This window comes from Zingiber officinale, chromosome 3B (assembly GCF_018446385.1).
Source record: "Zingiber officinale cultivar Zhangliang chromosome 3B, Zo_v1.1, whole genome shotgun sequence".
Classification (NCBI taxonomy): domain Eukaryota; kingdom Viridiplantae; phylum Streptophyta; class Magnoliopsida; order Zingiberales; family Zingiberaceae; genus Zingiber; species Zingiber officinale.
Genome location: NC_055991.1, coordinates 76,763,517 through 76,785,903, shown reverse-complemented (window position 1 = coordinate 76,785,903; position 22,387 = coordinate 76,763,517). Strand labels below are relative to the sequence as shown.

At 31.2% G+C, this 22,387-nt stretch overlaps 1 long non-coding RNA gene across 26 annotated transcripts in view; it reads right to left on the bottom strand.

Moving 5' to 3' along the window:
- LOC122056581 overlaps positions 1–17,691 on the bottom strand; it is a 51,046-nt gene extending 33,355 nt beyond the window's left edge. For 15 of the 26 annotated variants that reach the window (XR_006133276.1, XR_006133281.1, XR_006133283.1 and 12 more), the window contains exons 1-4: positions 17,324–17,686; positions 16,902–16,947; positions 16,617–16,683; positions 5,433–5,541 (exon numbers count right to left, since the gene is read on the bottom strand). This is a non-coding gene — a long non-coding RNA (uncharacterized LOC122056581). Of the gene's footprint in view, positions 1–5,432; positions 5,542–16,330; positions 16,367–16,616; positions 16,684–16,901; positions 16,948–17,323 lie in introns of all 26 variants that reach the window. The other 11 variants (XR_006133275.1, XR_006133271.1, XR_006133273.1 and 8 more) reach the window with 8 other exon arrangements.
- Between the last annotated feature and the right edge of the window lie 4,696 nt (positions 17,692–22,387).

The window sequence follows — 22,387 nt, the reverse complement described above, 5'->3', positions numbered from 1 at the left end:
AATAATTCTAATGACATAATTAGACTACACACAAAACATAAATCAACTATGGACATTATTATCACAATTCCAATGCAAAATAAAATATGCAAGTAAGCAATATTTTTAAAAAAAAAAAATCTAACAAAGAAAGTACCATGTAGAGTGCATTATCTAATATGAAAAGCATAGTTAAATTGTAAACAAAAAAGGATTATCAAATATTAGTTGAGTCAGAAGACATAGAGGAAGTAGATAGAATTGAAGATCAACATTTAGAATTCACTAAAAGGAAACAAGAAGCAAGAAATAGTAAAAATAGAAAACGAAAAAGAAGAAGAAGAAAAATAATTAGAGAACAAATTAGGAAAGAAGAAAAAGAACAAAAAAGTTAGGAAAAAAAAAATAAAAGTAATATAAGACGACGATTTATCAAAAAAATTTGATCAAACATTTTGAATATTAGTAGAAGAAAGACAAATATGAATACAACTAAGGAAAACATAGAGAGTGACAATAAAAAATAATAATTTGAAGAATAAAAAGAACAATAAATGAAAAAAAATGAAAATGAACAAGATAAAGAAAAGGACGAAAGAAGAGATAATAAAAAGTTATAGTGGAAAATGAAAAGTAAATAAAAAATAATAAAAAACAAAGAAGAATAAACAAGGATAGAGGAAGAAGACAAGGAGGGAAGAAAACAAAAGCATACAAAGAAGAAGAGAAAAAAAATCAAGATGATAAAAAGACATAAGCAAAGTTGAAGAAAAGCACAAAGGACAAGGGAAGAGTGGTAAAAGAAGACAATATATATATATATAGGATTAAATAACAATATTTAAAATAGTGTAACAAGAAGGAAAGAAAAAAGGGAATACAAGGAATAAGATCTAGTAAAGAAGAAGAAAAAAAGAAAGAAAAAGAATTAAAGAGGATTAATTCGGAAAGATGAAAAAGGAAAAAAAGAAGACAAATATAAAGAGAAACCCATAAAATGAAAGAGAAGGGAAGCAAAAGAAAAATAAACAAAAAATTAAGAACAATGAATAAACTTCAAGAGAAGAAGACAAGTAGGAAAGAGAAAGAAAAGTATACAAATAAGATGATAAAAAAAAAGACATGAGATAAAAAAAGCACAAGGACAAAGGAAGAGTTGTAAAAAAGTACAAAAAGGAAGTAGATAGTGTAGAAAAGAAAATACACATTGATAGAGAAGAATGACATAGGTAACCAGTACACATTCATACCAACTCGACCTACTAAAGTGAGATTCCAATATATTTAAATCGTTCTTGGCTTATATATTGGCTACTAAATTTTAGCTTCCCAATGGGTACTCACATATTATATTGATAAGACGACCTTAAATTTAATTAACTTCATGTATAATGCAACTACACATAGGTTGTAGGTCGAATCATGTAGTAAAATAATATACATAACCTTTTGTCATTCTAATAAAAATTGATAGAAAAGACAAATAGAAAAAATAAAGGATGATCAAGAAGAGAATTAAAAATTATAGGTTAATAAAGTTATTGGAGAATAAAAGAGTGCCCATAAAGTAGACAAAAAAATTTAAAAAATAAACCTCATGAGAAGAGAGAGGAGAAAGAGAAGTAGACAGAATTTTAAAAAATAGATAAGGATCAAGGAGGAGGAAGAAGAGAAGAGACATAGAGATTAGAAAGTAGATAAATAAGGCATTAAAAAATGAACAAGCATATGGAGTAGATAATAAAAGAAGGGGAAGAGGAGAGAAAACAATTAAAATCAAGAATGATGAAAATTAGAATAAAAAATAAAGGTATTGATCGATAAATAAGAAATAAAAAATATAAAAATAAATTTATCAAATTGTAAACTAGAAGAAAAAGACAACGGTAAAAAATGAAGAGAGGTACAAAAAAACCAAAAACCCAAGAAGAAAATAAAGAAAATGAAAATTAAGGAAAAAAAAGGACCACAAAATAAATAATATTAATAGAAAAAAATAAGAACAAATAGAGACCAGGCAAACGAAAATAAGCTAAAAGGAGAAGAAAAAACAAACATTAAAAGAGAAAGACAAGACAAATCGAAGAAACAAGAGGAAAAAAGAAGTTAAAGATGAAACAAAAAAAAAAAAAAGAGGAGAAAAAAGAGAAAAATGCAAATGAGGAAATAATAAGAAGAGCATAGATTGTTGGATGAAATACCTTGAAGATCTTGTAATAAAAGACTCAAGTAATTCAAGTAATTGAATTTCAGCATTATGATATAAAGGTCAGTTTATTTTAACCAAATTAAAATAACATTAAACCATTTGAATAAAACAATGGAAGTCAATAAACAAAATATGGATTCGCCTGCACATCAATGATCACAAATAAAATGGAAAATAAGATATTTTCATCAAAGAAAAAGGAACTGCTACAAGAACAACAAGCATTAATGAATATGAAACTAAAAAACTTAAATTGTAAACCAAAGAGGATCATTAATTTTTTTCACACTATAAAGTTATATGTGAGAGAGTCAACATATAGTAGCAATGAGGGTAATCAGATTTAAAGGAAAAGCACAAGTGAAAGGAAAAAAAAAGAAGCATACAAAGGAAACAAAGTAACAAAAAAAATTAAGCAAAAAAGATGAAGAAAAGGAAGTGCAAAGTTGGATAAGGGTTACAAAAATAGTTTGTTGAATGGAACAACTTGAAGTTCTAATAAAATTCTCAATTACTCACATTTTAGAAATAGTGTGGAAAATTGATTTACATTAAAAAATAGTGCTCACATTAAACAATTCTAATGACACAATTAGACTCCACACAAAATATAAATCAACTATGGACATCATCACAATTCGAATGCAAAATAATATATACAAGTAAAAACATGAAAAGGATGGTTAAATTATAAACAAAAAAGATCATCAAATTTTAGTTATCATAAAAGAGGACAAAGGGGAAGTAGATAAAATTGAAGATCAACATTTAGAATACATATTTTAAAAGTAAAAAGAAATAGGAAAAAAAGTAAACAAAAAAGAGAGAAAAATAATTAAAGAGAACTAATTGGGGAAGAAGAAAAAGAAGCAAGAGTTTGAAAAGAAAAAGAAAAGAAAAGTATTACAAAATGAAGATTTAACAAAAAATTAGATAAAGCATTTAAATATGATAGACAAATATAAATACAAATAAGGAAAACATAGAGTAGTGATAGAAAAAAAGTTGAAGAAAAATAACAATAAATGAAAAAAATTGTAAAAGAGCAAGTTAAAGTAAGGACGAAAGAAGAGATAATCAAAAGATATAGGGGATAATGAAAAGTAGATAAAAAATAATAAAAAAAACAAAGAAATAAGCATGACAAGAAAATAGAGGAAGAAATTAGAAGAGAAATGGACAAAGAACAAAGAAGAATAACCGTGGACGAGAAGGGAAGGAAACAAAAGCATACAAAGAAGAAGGGAAAAATAATAATGATAAAAAAACATAAGCAAAGGTGAAGAAAAACACAAGGACAAGCGTGGTAAAAGAAGACAAAAATAATAATATATAGGATTGAAGAACAATATTTAAAATAGAGCAAAGAGAAACAAGAAGAAAGAAAAAGGAAATACAAGGAAGAAAAAAGAATTAAAGAGGATGAATTAAGGAAGATGAAAAACAAAAAATAGAAGTCGTTAAAGTTGTAAAAGAGGAAAGAAAAGTATACAAATAAGACGAGAAAAAGAATAGCGATAAAAAAAGACATAAAGCGAAAAAAACACATGGACAAGTTAGAGTTGTAAAAGAGTACAAAAAGGAAGTAGACAGTCTAGAGAGAAAATACACGTTGATAGAGGAAAATGACACAAGTAACCAGTATACATTCATACCAACTCGACCTACTAAAGTAAGATTTTAAAATATTTAAATAGTTCTTGTCTTTTATTAACTACTAAATTTCATCTTCCCAATGGGTACCCACATATTATAGAATAATACGACCTTAAATTTAATTAACTTTGTGTATTATATAACTAAATAGGTTGTAGGTCGAATCATGCAACAAAAAATATACATAACCTTTTGTCATTCCAATAAAAATTGATCGGAAGACAAAGTTAGAAAAATAAAGGAAGGAAGACAAAGTTAGAAAAATAAAGGACGATAAAAAAAGAACTAAAAATTATAGGTGAATAAAAGTTATTGGAGAATAATTTAGTGCCTATAAAGTAAACAAAAAAAAACAGGGAGGAGAAAGAGAAGTAGACAGAATTTTAAAAAATAGACAAGGATCATGGAGGAAGAAGACAGGAAGAAAAGAGAGAGAAATTATACAAAGAAGATAATAACATAAAAAATGATGATAAGAAAACATAAGCGACAATTAAGAAAAGCACAAAGACAAGAGAATGGTCAAAAAGATGAGAAAGTAGATAAATAAGGGATTGAAAAATAAACAAGTGAAAGGAGTAGCTAATGAAGGGGAAGAGGAGAGCAAACAATTAAAATCAAGAATGATAGAAATTAGAATAAAAAATAAAGGTAGCGATTGATGAATAAGAAATAAAAAATAAATAAATAAAATTATCAAATGGTGAATTAGAAGAATAAAACAATGGTAAAAAATGAAGAGGTACAAGAAAACTAAAAACACTAGAAGAACATAAAGAAAATGAAAATTAAGGAAGAAAAAAAGACCACAAAGTAAGTGAACTCATAGAAAATAAATAATATTAATTGAAAAAAAAATTAGAATAAAAAGAGACCAAGCAAAAGAAAATAATCTAAAAGGAGAGAAACAAAACACATTAGAAGAGAAAGATTAGACAAAATCAAAGAAACAAGAGGGAAAAAGAAGTTAAAGATAAAGAGAAGCATGTCGAAGCAACAAAAGCACAAGAAGACAATACACAAATAGGAGAAGAGGAAACAAAAAAAGAAAAGCGGTAGTAGAAAAGAGAAAAACACAAATGAGGAAATGATAAGAAGAGCAAGGTTTTAAGGTTAGGATTAGAAGGGTATAGATTGTTCAATGGAATACTTGAAGATCTTGTAATAAAAGACTCGAGTAATTCAAGTAATTGAATTTCAACATTATGATATAAAAGGTCAATCTATTTTTATAAAATGGAAATGACATCAAACCATTCAAATAAAACAATGGAGAGTCTATAATTAAAATATAGATTAGCCATGCACATCAATTATCACAAATCGAATGAAAAATAGGATACTAAGCTTTTTTCATCAAAGAAAAAGGAATTGCTACAAGAAAAATAAAAGATGCATTAAGGAATATGAAAAAAAACATAAATTGTCAACCAAAGAGGATCATTAAATTTTTTTAACTATAAAGTTACATGTAAAAGAGTCAATATATAGGAGCAATAAAGGTGATCAAACTTAAAAACGAGAAGCACAAGTGAAAGAAAAAAAAAGCAAGCATACGAAGGAAACAAAGGAGCAAAGATGGTTGTACCAATCCTGTTGCCTTTCCATTTTGTTGGGAGAAGATCAGCTTTCTAAACCGCAAGCAAAAATCTTCTTCAAGTACACAAAGTTCAGAATTCAGCCAATAAATTATGAAACTGTAACAACAGAAAAAAAAAATCAGAATGTGAGTTCATTTCCAGAATTCGGTCAAGAAGAAATGAAAGGAACTACAGTTTTGCAGCAGTGATGACTTAATCAAAGCTATGCTATCTTATTTCCAAGTGGCATCCCCCCTTTGCAAGATTTTTTCATCATTCAAGCCCTGCAGTCTAAGTTTCTAGAATTAAATTTGTCACGCCCTGGGGGAGTCCCTACCAAGAAAATTTCGACAACATCTTTTTTGTACCGGTGACAATCTGAAACATTACTACAAGACCTCAGGGCCACACTAACCTCGGCCAACATGGTCGGAACAATAATAATAAAAATAACTAACAAACCATACAGTTTATATTAACTCAGTCTCTGGCTGACACAACCACGCAGTTTATTTAAATAAAACCTATTCCACTAATACGACGAAAAACTTAAACCCACAACAAAATCCAACGCAACGAAAAACAAAGGCAGCAGACCAAAAATCGATAAAAATACACGAGTACGGTTATACATCACAAGTATATAAAATGTAACAAGTAAACCAAAAAAGCCAAAATAAGTGGGAGAGCCTCCTGACAGTGGTGGGGGACTAGCGACTAGAACCTCCTGACAGTATTAACCTGAAATAGTAATAATCAACGGGGTGAGTGACAAAGTGACAGAGTGCTTTCGGAGTACACCTATCCTCCTACTCCAAATCATAAGTGGGAGAACTCAATGCGCTCATCTCCTAACAGTCGAGAGGAGGGACCCCTGTCGTGCTACCATGCTGCGTCACGCTATCCATGAGTGGACCAACGAAGCACTGACAGAGCAAACTGCCACATACCCTGCCTGATATACCACTAACCCATGAGTGGTTATATGCAGATTCATGTAACTGGCGATGAGCTCAACAATAATGGAGCTGTCAATCGCTCAGCATGCAATCATGCAAGATGGTGCATGACACTAAGCATGTAAATCCATATCTACCTTCATAAAACATGTACCAAAAATAAATGACTCAAATAAGAAGATCTAGGTACATGCATCAGATATGATAGATGTCTAGTCCGGTATATCATAAGGCATGGTATGTCACTACCTCCATGAGCATAAATAATCCAGAGGGTAATGAATGCAAAACAGGTAAGCAAAACCAGCATGCAACAAGTAACATGTAGTAACATACCAAGCAGAAATAAACATAACTATTACTGTAAGTTATATAACCTACTAAGCATATCAGAATGACAATATCAAAAAAATAAATCAATGGTACCCGCCTCAAAAATGGAGATCGTATCAAGATAGATCTCACGTCGAGACTCCCGTCTCGAATCAGAGTCCTGTATCAAATGAATTTAAATAGCTAATAAAATCCCCAAACAAGTTAGGAAAAACCCTAATCGATATAATCATCTACCCTAACTATCCTTTAATCAATTTGCATCATTAAGACAAAACAATGAATTGACCTCCAACAACTCATAACTGAATCTCTAATACATAGCTAAATAGATTAAGCATCCTCAATCATTTTCCCTCCAATTAGGGTTTACTAGCAACATAATCAATCCAATACAGAATGTATCCCATCCATACTTAACCTAATACTGAGCATAACTTACCCAAATCTGAAACCTCAACCGGTGATCCACAGCCGGAGACAACTTGCTGCCAATAAACCTGACCGAAGCGAGGTAAAAGGAGTTGCCCTCTAAATCGAACACCCTACGACACCATCAACACATTTGTATCTGCTTTAGTCCCAAACCTAAGTCCACAACTCTTAGATAAGGGATCTTACCTTCCATTGATCTTTGATTTGTGTTCCAATCACTCACGCCTGTACCGATCCTGACCGAAACTGTGTTGCTTAGTCGGTATTAGGATTTTAGCCAAGAACTTCACTTCTGAGCAGAGGAAGAGATGCGACACTAACCCTAGTGGTAGAGGGTTAGCCGAAGGGGTCTGAGGTCTGGGCCGCGGCGTACAGAGACAGCGACAACAGGTCAACGACTCCCTACCCTTGGTCGACAACTCCCCTACGTGAGGTGGCTCAAAAGGAACGAGATGTGGATGGAGGAGGAGAAAAGTGGTGGCTGGCCGGCGGTGTCGGGTCGTGGCGGTTGGCTTCAAACTAAGGCACGGCCGAATTAGGGCAAATCTCAAAGAGCTTTGCAATGGTTCAAGCTTCGACGATTGGCTGAGAAGAGGAGGTAGGCAAATCGGCGCTGGTGCGATGGGATCTCCGCGGCGAGGAAGCGATGAGACAGAGGAGGGGACGCTAGGGCTTAGGGGCTTCCTTTTTAGCAGGTGGTTATGAACGCGGAGAAGAAGAAGAGGAGTCGCGTGGCGTCGGGTTGGTTGCGCGTCGATTGGCGAAGATGAAGAGGCTCGGGAGCGACGGCGGTGGCGAGCTCAGGAGAGGGGAGGAGAGGAAAAAAAGAAAAGGAAAAAGAGAGAAAGGAAAAGAGAGAAAAGGAAAGGAAAAAAAAGAAAAAATAATAATAAGAAAAATCAAACTTTTCCTCGGGTAGCTTAAACATGCTTTCCCGTGGCCTAATTATTGATCCCCCTTAAACTCATCATACGAGTTCCAAAAAATCCCCATAAAATTTCTAAAAATTCCCTTAAGATTTTTGATTTCCTAAATTTAGGAAGGAATTCAGAATTGTCCTGATTTTATTTGTGTGCCAATTTATTTTTGTGATTCTCTAATCGAAAAACTTTCAATTAAACCTGTGACTACCTCATTGTCATATGTTGTTCTTTTCTTTCCAAGATTTCAATGGTTCAAATCAGACAACTTCAATGGATTGAATTTCCGAAACTATCCAGCTTCATTCCAGAACAAGAATCAGTAAGTTGGCACGAGTTGAGAAAAAAAACTACAACTAAGAAAATAAGAAAAAGAGGAAAAGATTGAATATGAAGGAATATAAAATAATTCAAAACAGAATGGAATTACATCAGCTGGATTTGAAGCAGAAGTTGTTGATATCTGAAACTGTATTTTGATTTACACTACAGAAATTGAGCAGCCTATTATTCTCATAAATTTGCAATGAACCACCATTGTCTTCGGGTACCTAGCCAGATGGTATTCTTCCTTCATGCTGCACACTTGGATGTTTTGATATTCTGCCTATTGCAATTGAGGACCGATAGGTCTCTGTTTTACAACACTTGTTAAATTGTAGTGGGATTTACAAGAAGTTGAATTACTTGAGATAAACATTAAGTTTAGAGGATCAAGGAAATGTAGATGTTATCATTTAAGCTATTGTGAAATCTGAAGTTAGTTAGAAAAAAAAAGTTATGAACTGAAAGAATTTGTAACTTGGAATCTAAAATATGTTGAATGTCAATTCTATGTGTTGATTTCAAGCAACAACAACTGGAATTCAACCTCCTATTATCTCACTGCTAAATGAGAGTCATTGACGAGTTGAGCCTTTCATAACGCAAGCTGAAATTACCTCAACTTTCAAATGCTGAAACATAATCCACGGAGTTAACATTAGTTTCTGGTTAAGAGTGTGAACAAATACCTAAATGTGAAATGCTTCTTGCAAAGGAATTATATTACTATGTCATTTGGGGTTTTGTCTTCTAAACCCTTCCATGATTAAAATCCTACATTTACCCAATGTCGAAGCAACAAAAGGACAAGAGCACAAAAAACAAATAGAAGAAGAAAAAAGGTAGAAAAAGAAAATACAGATGAGGAAGAGATATGAAGAGCAAGTTTAGGTTTGGGTTAGAAGGGCATAGTTTGTTGAATGAAATACCTTGAAGATCTTGTAATAAAAGACTCAAGTAATTCAAGTAATTGAATTTCAACATTATGATATAAAAATCCATCTACTTTAAACAAATGGTAATGACATCAAACCATTCAAATAATACAAGGGAAGTTTATGAACAAAATATACATTAGCAATGACATAAATGATAACAATTCAAATGAAAAAAAGGATACTAAGCTATTTTCACCAAAGAAAAAGGAATTGCTACAAAAACAACAAAAGATGCATTATTGAATATGAAAATAAATTGTATATCAAAGAGGATCATAAATTTTTTCCACACTATAAGTTAAAAGTCAACATATAGGAGTAAAGGGTGTTCAAACTTAAAAGGAGAAACACAAGTGAAAGAAAAAAAAAAATAATAGAAACAATGTAGCAAAAAAGAAGCTTAAAAGATCAAAAAAAAGAAGAAAAATATAAAGAGAAAAATACAAAAGTGGAAAAGAACAAAAAGTGCAAAGTTAGAAAAAATTTGCAAAATGGAACAACTTGAACATCTTCTATTAAAAGTCTCAATTAATCCAATTTTAAAAATAGTGTGAAAAGTCAATTTACTTTAAACAATTCTAATGATACAATTAGTCTATACACAAAATATAAATCAATATGGACATCACTATCACAATTCAAATGCAAAATAGATTATACAAGTAAGCTATATACACTAAAAAAAACCAAATTCTAACAAGTAAAAGGGACCATGGAGAGTGCATTATCAAATATAAAAAAGATAGTTAAATAGTAAACAAAAAAGGATCATCAATTTTTGGTTCGAGTCATTAAAGAGGACAAAGAGGAAGTAGACATAATTGAAGATCAACATTTAGAATGCACTAAAAGGAAGCAAGAAAAAAAATAGGGACAAAACTGAACAAGATCTAGCATAGAAAAAAAAAAGAAAAATAATTAAAGAGGACTAATTAGGGAAGAGATAAAAGCAAAAAACTAGAAGATGAAAAGAAAAAAAAAAAGTAATATAGGATGAAAATCTAACAAAAATTAGATCAAATATGTTAAATATTAATGAAAGAAAGACAAATATGAATACAAGGCAAACATAGATAGCAATAAAACACAAGAATAAGTTGGAGAAGAAAAAATAAATAAATAAAAGAAAAAGCGGAAAAGAACAAAGAAAGGACAATGAAAAAGAGAAAGTTATAAGAGAAAATGAAAAGTCGATAAAAAAATAAGAAACATTTATAAGCATAACAAGAAGATGGAGGAGGAAATTGAAAGAAAAATGTACAAAAAAAATAAAGAAGAATAATAAACAAGGATCTCGAGGAAGAAGACGAGGAGAGAAGGAAACAAAAGATACAAAGAAGGGAAAAAGAATAATGATAAAAAAAACATAAGCAAAGGTGAAGAAAAATACTAGGGGAAGGGAAGAGTGGTAAAAGAAGACAAAAAAAGGAAGAAAATTTAAAGAAAACAAATTTAAAATAGAGTAAAAAAAATAAAGAATAAAAGACCCTATATTTTTTTTCTATTTTTGTCTTTCCTCTCAATTTTTATTGGGATGGCAAAGGTTATCTATTTTTTTTACTACGTGATTCAACATACATCCTATTTAAGTACATAATATATGAAGTTAATTAAATTTAAGATCATCTTTTTAATATAATATGTGGGTACCCATTGGAAAGGGAAAATTTAGTAGCCAATATAAGCCAAAAACAATTTAAATATATTGGAATCTCACTTTATTAGGTTGAGTTTGTATGAATGTGCATTGGTTACCTATGTCTTTCTTCTCCATCAATTTGAATTTTTTTCTTCTATCCCATCCGAATAAAAATTGAGAGGAAAAACAAAACAAAAAAAAGAGATTTTAATCTTTTTCTTCTTGTTCCTTTTTTCACTTTTTCTTTCCTTCTTGTTTCTTTTTACTATATTTTAAATTTTGTACTTCTATCCTACGATCATATATCAAACATCTATATATATTTTTGTAAGGTATTGTGGTAGAAATACATAAAAATATAAGAGAGTGACTAAAAATAATCCTCATGAGAAGAGAGAAGAGAAAGAAAAGTAGACAAAACTTTAAAAAATAAACAAGGATCAAGCAGGAAGAAAACGAGAAGGGAAAAGAAAGAAAATTATGCAGAGAAGACAACAAGAAAAATGATGATAGTAAAGCATAAGCAAAGGCTAAGAAAAGCACAACGGCATAAGAAGAGGATAAACATGATAAAGAAGATAAATTAGGTATTGAACAAGTAAAAAATAAACAAGCAAAAGGAGTAGATAAAGAAGAAAAGTACAAACAATTAAAATCAAGAATGATAAAAATTAGAATAAGAAAATAAAGGTACTGATTTATGAATAAGAAATAAAAAATAAATGAAATTATCAAGAGGTTAATTAGCAGAAGAAAACAATGGCAAAAAATGAAGAGATAGACAAGAAAACAAAAAACACAAGAGGAACATAAAGAAAACGAAAATACCAAAAGAAAGTAACTTATAGAAAATAAATAAAAATAATATTTGAAAGAGAAAAACATTAAAAAAGAGACCAAGCAAAATAAAATAAGCTATGAGGAGACAAAATAAAAAAAGAAAACAAACATTAGGGAAAAAAAAGAAGAGAAAAAATCAAAGACATAAGAGGAAAAATGAAGTTAAAGATAAAGAGAAGCACATGTCAAAGTTAAATAGATGAAAAAGTAAAAAGAGAAAAACACAAATGAAGGAAAGATAAGAAGAGCGAGTTTAAGTTAGGGTTAGAAGGGCATAGTTTGTTGAATGAATTGACTTAAAGATCTACTATAATAAAAGAAAAATGAAATTCATGTAATTGAATTTTAACACTATGATATAAAAAATCAATCTACTTTAACCAAATGGTAATGACATCAAACCATTCAGATAATACAATGGAAGTTTATAAACAAAATATAGATTAGCACATGAATGATCACAATGCAAAATTTGATACAAAGCTATTTCACCAAACAAAAAGGAATTGCTACAAAAACAACAAAAGATGCATTATTGAGTATGAAAAAAGAACTTAAATTGTAAATCAAAGAGGTTCATAATTTTTTTTCACACTATAAGTTACATGTGAGAAAGTCAACATATAGGAGCAATAAGGATGATCAAACTTAAAAGAAGAAACACAAGTGAAAGAAAAAAAGGCAAGCATAGGAAGGAAACAATGTAGCAAAAAAAGAAGCTAAAAAGATCAAAAAACAAAAGAAGAAAATATAAACAGAAAAATACAAAAGAAGAAAAGAACAAAAAGTGCAAAGTTAGAAAAAAATTGTTGAATGGAACAACTTGAACATCTTCTAATAAAAGTCTAAATTTATCAAATTTCAAAAATAGTGTGAAAAGTCAATTTACCTTAAACAATTCTAAGAATACAATTAGTCTATACACAAAATATAAATCAATATGGACATCATTATCACAATTCAAATACAAAATAGGATATACAATAAGCTATATTCACTAAAAAACAAATTCTAACAAGGAAAAGTACCATGGAGAGTGCATTATCAAATATGAAAAGGATAGTTATATAGTAAACAAAAAAGGATAATCAATTTTTGGTTGAGTCATAAAAGGGGACAAAGAGGAAGTAGACGGAATTGAAGATCAACATTGAGAATGCACTAAGAGGAAACAAGAAGAAAAGAAATAGGTACAAAAATGAACAAGATCTAGTAAATGAAAAAGAAGAAAAATAATTAAAGTTGACTAATTAGGGAAGAGGAAAAAGAAGCGAAAAACTAGGAAAAGAAAAAAAAAAGAGTATAGGATCAAATCTAATAAAAATTAGATCAAACATTTTAAATATTAATGAAAGAAAGACAAATATGAATACAAATAAGGCAAACATAGAGTAGCAATAAAACGCAAGAACAAGTTGTAGAAGAAAAATAAATAAACGAAAGAAAAAGTGGAAAAGAATAAGATAAAGAAAGGACGATGAAAAAGAGGTAATCAAAAGTTATAAGGGAAAATGAAAAGTCAATAAAAAAAATAAAAAACAAATAAGAATAACAAGAAAACAGAGGAGGAAATTGAAAGAAAAATGTAGAAAAAATAAGAAGAATAAACAAGGATGAGGAAGAAGACGAGGAGGGAAGGAACCAAAAGATATAAAGAAGAAAAAAAGAATGATGATAAAAAAATATAAGCAAAGGTGAAGAAAAGCACAAGGACAAGAGAAGAGTACATAAAGAAGACAAAAAGTACATGGATAGAAGAACAAAATTTAAAATAGAGTAAAAAGAAATAAGAAGGAAAGAAAAAGGAAAAAAAAAAAGAACAAGATGAAAAAGAATTAAAGATCCTTTATTTTTTTTAAATTCTGTCTTTCCTCTCAATTTGTATTGGGATGGCAAAGATAATCAATATTTTTTTTACTATGTGATTCGACCTACATCCTATTTAGCTACATAATACATGAAGTTAATTAAACTTAAGATCGTCTTATTAATAATGTGAGTACCGATTATGAAGGGGAAATTTAGTAGCCAATATAAGCCAAGAACGATTTAAATATATTGGAATGTCACTTTATTAGGTTGAGTTTGTATGAATGTGCATTGATTGCCTATGTCATTCTCTCCATCAATTTGAATTTTCTCTTATATCCCATCCCAATAAAAATTAAGAGGAAAAACAAAACAAAAGAAATAAGGATGTTAAATCCTTTTCTTCTTGTTCCTTTTTTCACTTTTTCTTTCCTTTTTGTTTCCTTTTACCATATTTTAAATTTTGTTCTTGTATCCTATGATCATACATCAAGCATCTATATATATTTTTGTAAGGTATTTGGTAGAAATATATAAAAATACAATAGGATGACAAAATAATCCCATGAGGAGAGAGAAGAGAAAGAAAAGTAGACAGAACTTTAAAAAATAAACAAGGATCAAGGAGGAAGAAGATGAGAAGGGAAAAGAAAGAAAATTATACAAAGAAGACAATAAGAAAAATGATGATAGTAAAGGATAAGCAAAGGCTAAGAAAAGCAAAAAGACAAGAGAAGAGTTATAAAGATGATCAAGTAGATAAATTAGGTATTGAACAAGAAAAAAATAAATAAGCGAAAGGAGTAGATAAAGAAGGAGAAGAGTGCAAATAATTAAAATCAAGAATGATGAAAATTAGAATAAAAAAAGTTACCAATTGATGAATAAGAAATGAAAAATTAATAAATAAAATTATCAAGAGGTTAATTAGAAGAAGAAAATAATGGCCAAAAATGAAGAGAGAGACAAGAAAAAAATACAAGAGGAACATAAAGAAAGCAAAAACTAAGGAAGAAGAAATAATAATAGTTGAAAGAAAAAAATAAAAAGAGACCAAGCAAAAGAAAATAAGCTACAAGGAGTGACAAAATAAAAAAAGAAAACAAACATTAGAAAACAAAGAAGAGAAGAAATCAAAGAAACAAAATGAAAAACGAAGTTAAATATAAAGAGAAGCATATGTCGAAGCAACAAAAGGACAAAAAGATCGAAGAAAATAAATAGAAGAAGAAGAAGAAGAAGAAAGGAGAAAAACACAAGAAAAAGGGTTAGAAGGACATAGTTTGTTGAATGAAATACCTTAAAGATCTTGTAATAGACTCAAGAAAATCAAGTGATAAAAGATCAATCCACTTTAACCAAATGGTAAAGATATCAAACCATTCAAATAATACAATGGAAGTTTATAAACAAAATATAAATTAGCAATGACATGAATGATCACAATTCAAATGCAAAATATTCATGTCACAATTCAAATGCAAAATAGGATACTAAGCTATTTTCACCAAAGAAAAAGGAATTGCTACAAAAATAACAAAAAATGCATTATTGAATATGAAAAAAGAACTTTAATATCAAAGAGGATCATAATTTTTTTTTCACACTATAAGTTACATGTGAGAAAGTCAACATATAGAAGCAATGAGGGTGATCAAACTTAAAAGGAGGAGAAACACAAGTGAAAGAAAAAAAGGCAAGCATACAATGGAAACAATATAGAAAAAAACTCTTATTAAACAATTTTAATGATACAATGTGTCTATATACAAAAGATAAATCAACTATGAACAATATTATCACAATTCAAATGCAAAATAGGATACAAATAAGCTATATTCACTAAAGAAAAAACAAATTCAAAAAAGCATCTAAAACCAAATGGTCATCTTGCCTTCAACACCCACAGACGTTCATTTCTTGGCTAAAAATATAACCACTTTGTACAATGCATATAGATTAATGGTTTGCTTAAATAGTATCTTACATCATAAAAATAGCCTTTTAAATTAATAAGGTGGCTCAATCTCCAATTTTTAAATTATTGCCGTAAGAATTTTAGATGGGCAATCAACTCAACTATTAACGTCTTAAGTTTCAACCACAACAATAAACAAATACATATGTACAAGAACGAGTGAGAGGTGCGTGCTCAAAAATATAAATTATGTATGAGGAAATGATGAACCAAGATATAGCTTACTTCTCAAGCAAGTAAGGAAAGGGAGCTACAATTGTACAAGACGTTGGGAAAACAACTTCATTAATTTATATGTTGATGTAATATAATACCCTTCATAATTGACTAACAAACAATACTAAAAAAAACTGTACCTTCTTCAACAATAAAGATACTTCCCAACCCTCTTTTCTAATTCATAATACTAGCAACAGAGTGTAAACTATTAACTTTAAAGATGCAATATAAAATAAAGGTCCAATTCTAGATTTCACATATTCAATATAAGCACTAAAAAAAAATCCCACTAATGATCTCATTTTATAACCCACTCAAAGTGGCAAGACTTGACAATCTATGCTAGGACTTAACCAAAGATAATCCCTATCAAGAATTTGAAACATGCAACAAAAGGAAAAAAAACAAATTATGCTAGGACTGGAAATCTATAATTGGATGATGTATGCAAAATGTATCTAGCACTAGAAAGTATTTTGCTATGGTAGATATGCATAAAAGTAGATGACTACCTAAGAAGAGATGAATGAACTGCTTAGCAACTGATCCTGAAATTTCAAAAGAATGAATGACAATTTGCAGTTAGGAAAGTAAAATAACTAAACAAAGTGCTTGTTGATAAAGGACTGGCAAGAAACTATTTTAAAAAGAAAGACCTAGACTACCAAGGCCATTCAGTACAGCTTCACGATGACTAACCTTAAGCACAAGAATCCAATAACCGAAGGAGTGACAATTAGACAATTAGAAAATATGTAGCAAAGATTAGACAATTAGAAAATATGTAGCAAAGATTACCTGCCCACTTGTGATAATCACATCTTAATCTCCATCTCGCCACTTGTCCGTGGGACCAATAGAAACCCTACAAAGCAAAGAATTAGGAGGAAGTGGTGGTCTTGATGATCTCACTGAACGAAGACAATAGAAGAAGTCAATTCGAAGAATCAGAGAACTATTCAAAGAGAGGGGGATGAAGAGAAACAAAGGCTAATGAACGCAACTTCTGGAAGAACCCTAAGCACAAAAGAACCAACTGAAAACAAGGAAGAAAACTAAAGCAACCACATAAGAAATACTCACATCTTCTTCTCCATCTCGCAGCTTGTCTGTTGATCCGATAGAAACCCTACAACGTTAAAGAATTAGGAGGAGAAGGAGACGGATTGGTCTATGGAAAAAAAAAAAACTTTCCAGCAAATACTAGACAATACTTCTTTGTTTTGAAAAAAAAAAGGAGAGAAAAGTTTGCCACACTCTCAATGTCCCAAAAGAATCTACATTTATGTGAACTCACAATCCCAAAGCATCATGAAGATCTGCACAATGCTAGAAACAAAAGGGGCTCCTACCCTACCTAACGGGGGAAAACGAAGAACCGAAACATATCGACCATATTATTTAAAATTCGAAACTAGCTAATTTCTTTTTGTTTAAAATTTAACCTCTCAGAGAGTCACAGATAGACAGAAAGAAAAATAGACCGATCACAAAGTAGCTCCTACCTTCTTGGCGCGGCAGATCCCCCTCCCAGTCAACAAATACTCTGCCAAATCCAAAAGCAAATCCTCCTCAAAAGGTATCAGATAGTTGCATCATCGAGAACTGAGGCGAGGAGGTCTTGGATTAGTTCTGCGCCTACCTTCTTGGCGTGGCAGATTCGCCTTCCGGTCAACAAATACTCCGCCAAATCCAAAAGAAAATCATCCTCAAGAGGTATCAGATAGCTGCATCATCGAGAACTGAGGCGAGGAGGTCTTGGATTAGTTCTGCGCTCATCTCTCTCTCTCTCTCGCTCGCTTCTTTGCCCGATGAAGAAGACGATGAGTAGCCTTTTGCCAACCCGATAAGAAGACGATGCGCTGCTTAAAAAACTCTCAAAAAAAACCTGGCGCATTAAGATGCAACGGTAAAAAAAAATTAGAAAAAAAAAAAAGCAACGGTAAAAAAAATTAGAAAAAAAAAAAGCAACGGTAAAAAAATTAGAAAAAAAAAAAGCAACGGTAAAAAAATTAGAAAAAAAAAGCAACGGTTCTCATTAAAAAGGACAATATTAATTTTAAAAAAACTAATAAATAATTTAAAACAATAACCATGAAATTTAAACGATCCAATGAGGCAATGATCACGTTGCTAAAAAAAATAACAGCTCCTTTTCGGAAAAAAAAATCCTATCTTTTTGCTAGTATTGACAATAATCATTTTAATTATATAATAATAAACTTGTTATATAATTGTTTCATCAATATTACTATAATGATTTATGAAAATTTTCACAAAAAAATTAATAATTTATCAAAATAACTAATAGGTTTGAATTTAGTTAACTATACCTATTTATTTATTTTCAATTTTTAAACTCATTTTCAAAGATAAAATTTATGTTAAAAAATAATGAACTAAAAAGATGATTAGCTTTGGTCACTTAATCTAATAATTTTTGTGTGGGTATGTTGATATTGGATATTTAAAAACGTTAATTTATCTTTTTTTTTTAGTTTATCATGAAGTATTTTGTGTAAATAGATAACTCTTGATTTATATATATATATATTGGTGTAATTATGCACAAGATGATCGAGTCAGTCTAAATTATTTTTGAATTTTGAATTCATTAGTCAATCACTCATATTTCAATCATACCTAGGTTGAATTTATATGGTTTAAAGAGATCTCATGTCTCTAATGAATTTATCCATGCCTAATTAATATCTGACTAACCATGACCTATCAAGTTTTCTTTACTTGCAAATTTTGTTACATGATCCTATTTAACCCTTAAGTTTTTGTTTACTTGCTGCAATCAAACATGAGAGATCACTTCTCTTCTCTCCCATTCTCTCGAGTCAAAGTTCTAGTTGCTTCCATAAAAGATCTCTAACTTACTCTAGTTATGCAAGAATCTCCACTTTATTTAACCTTTCAAATGAGTTACAAAAACAAATGTAGGTTGCAATTGAAGGGGTTTAGTGCAATCACACTTTCAGTCATTCTCTCAATTCATGATCATAAGTCATCTATTCTTTATTACAAAACCTTCACTAACAAATATTTATCTAAGAAGAAACTTGTAGCCGAAATGGTGGGGATGTTATACCTTGGCAATGGAGATTTACTAAATTGATGGCTGAAAGAGGGCAAGCAGTGAGCTCGCTACAAAGCATCGCATTAATAATCCATGTTGCTTGTGGGGAGGAAGCAATAGACAAGGGAAAGAAATCAGGAGTCGAGAATGAGAACTCACATATTAGGGATCTCTCACCTAAATATATTTAAAATTAAGATATAAAAGCTGGATTGGAAATTAGTATCTTTTTAAAAATATACTAATTAAATATTTCATTTTAAATTTATAAAATCAAATATAAAATTATTTTTAAAATTAAATGCAATTAGAGGGTTTATTGATATGATGAACTAAATAATTGATTAATTAATTAATCTATGGATTAATTAATTAAGTTTAGTTATTGATAGATTGATTAATTATTTTATTAATTAGGATAGCTAATTCATTAATTAATTAATTGATTAGCTGTAATTAGATAATTTGAGATATTTATTTATGCGTTAATGTTGTTTGGTGATTAATTAATCCACTTAGGTTAATGTAATTGTTAATATGAATTTGATATCAATTTAGAGTTAATTAAATATTAATTAATAGTTCAATTGAATTACTTAATATGTTATTAAAAATTAATAGATTGATTTATTGATCTTAAATATTTATCCTTTAATTATATATTCGAAATCAAGGCAACTCTTTAATTAGATGATGGTTATACATTCTAGAGTAGAGATGGTTTTATCCTTTGACTTTTATATATATTTTTTACCCTTAATGCTTGATTATTTTTCTTTTATTAATTAGATAACAATTACTTATTTTTATATTAATATTCTACTCTACATTTGTTTTTTGATATTAACTTATTTACTCTAGTTGATATCTATTCTTTTCATTGTTATTTATGCCTTGACCTCTATATATCTATATAAATAGTTTTGATATGTTGTCTGACGACCCATCCATGCCACTCGTCTACGCTGCTTGTTAGTGACTAAGTGGTCAGGGCATTCAAAAGTAATCCAAGCACCCCAAAGTGAATGCATTCAAGACACTCAGATCGCTTTTGGACAGTCCAACCACTTAGTCATGGATGAGAGACGCAGATGGGAGGTTAGATAGCGTATCAACTCTCTCTCTCTCTCTCTCTCTATATATATATATACATATCAACTCTCTCTCTCTCTCTCTCTCTCTCTCTATATATATATATATATATATACACGCGCGTGCGCTCGCGAGCGGTGCAAATGGGAGGTTAGGCAACGTATTAGTTCTCTCTATGTCACGCCCCGGAGGAGTCCCTGTCCGAAGAAATTTCGGCAGCATCTCCCCTGTACGACGGACAATCTGAAACTTTCTACATATCCATATACCTCAGCCACATGCGGCTGGAATAATAACAGTAAATAAAACACAACCACACAAACATCCACGCAATTATATATAATCAAACAAAGCAGTAATACTCTGACTCGAAAATCACCCTACTCAACTACACTCGTAAAACACAAATCCGACAAACTTACCTCTTCTGTCGTCCAGGCAGGCATGTAGTAGAACAAATCTAAACCATACGAAAATCCATCGATCATAAGAGTCCATACAATATCCAGGCATCAAACAAAACCAAGTGTAAACATGGTCAAATAAGAAGCAAAACAAAACCAAAAGATCCATAAGTCTTCGGGGTCTTCAGGGGACCAGCAACTAGAACTCTCTCCTGACAACTTCATCCTGAAATATAACAACAATGGAGGCGGGGTGAGTCCAACACTCAGCAGGTATAGTTGATATACAAAGTAAGGAAATAACACCTAGCACTAATCATGCGTACAGTCTCCTGATATAATAAGGACAAAAATGCATCTGAAATAAACAGGAGAGAAACTGTACTAACCAGGACCTGGGTATAAGGACAAACAGTCCGAGTGGTATAGAAATCCTGTATGCATGTCAAACATGGGTATCCAAACAATATGCAGCATATAAATGCAGCAAACACAAACACAATCAATAAATGCATCATGCATATGATGCCAATGATGCGTTCTGGTCACCCCTGACGCCAGTCGATCATCTCACACAATAGTGAGGCCGAGTGGGTAGGGCTGTGACAACCGTGCACTCTGTCGTCACTGCTCCTGATGAGTGATCGAGTTGACGGGATGCTGTCGGAGTACACTTATCCTCCTACCCCAAATCATAAATGGGGGAGCGCAATGCTCTCAACTCTCGGTACACGATGACGGGGAGGAATCCCTGCCGGATAACACGTTGTGTCACACTACCCATGAGCGGACCAACGGTGCCTAACAGAGTCCCTGCTGCAACACACTCTGCCTGAATCGACCACTAACCCATGAGTGGTGGTGTGTGCAGATCCATGTAACTGGCGATGTGCTCAACAATAATGGAGCGGACTATCGCACAGCATGCAATCATGCAAATGGTACATGGCACTAACCACAAAATATCCTGACCTAATCCATGTGTATATAAAAGTGCATATAGGTCAACGAATCAAATCAAATCAAAGGTACACAGAAGGTATAAAACCTAGGTCCTGAATATGGTAAAGCATGGTATATCACTACCCCTACAAGTATGTATAAACAGGTAATGTATACATGAGATGCAAACCAATCAATCAATCAAGCATGTATCAAGTTTTGGGTAGTGATTAACCGAAACAGAATGAGAAACATAATTAATGCAATTTGTTATATTCACTACAATGTATATCAAATGACATAAGTCAAAAGTACTCGCCTCCAATAGAAAAGGTTCAATCCAAAATAGATCCCTCGTCGAGACACCGTCTCAAATCAAAGTCCTGTACCAATCAATATATATATTTTTATTTAGCTAAAAATTCATAAGAATTTAAATAGATAAATAAAATCCACGAGACTAAATTAGGGAAAACCCTAATCCACATAACCATTTGCCTACCTAAATTAAATCTAACAATTGACTAGGGTTAATTGTCTTAACCCTAATCGTTCCATTAGATTAAATTTAAACCAACCCAATCTACAACAAGGATCCATTACATAACTACCACACGTAGCTAAATTCCTACAACATACCTTGAAGTCACAGCCCTGTTGATTGCTAGAACAGGAGTGCTACTAGTTGGAATTTCTGTCGTAACCAAGAAAACCACAGCAAGTCCTCCCTATTCCCCTTACCTCTAAGATCACCACTCTGCTGTAAAGAACAGAGCGGCACCGGCAGTGGTGAACTAGGGCACAGCAGCAACACAGAGAGAAGAAATCCACCAACTGGTCCAAGCAAGGTCAAGAACTGAGATTATGAACACAGATCAAGCCATAACCTAAATTCCACACCACACAACTTACCTCCAAAACCAACTAAGGCTCGGCTGTACCTGATGGCCGGCGACAGTGAAGATGTACTGGTGCGGTCGGCGGCGCTGTGCCGAGATGTGGTAGAGAGGGAAAAACTATAACTTAAATCCTCCTTGCTCTAGGCC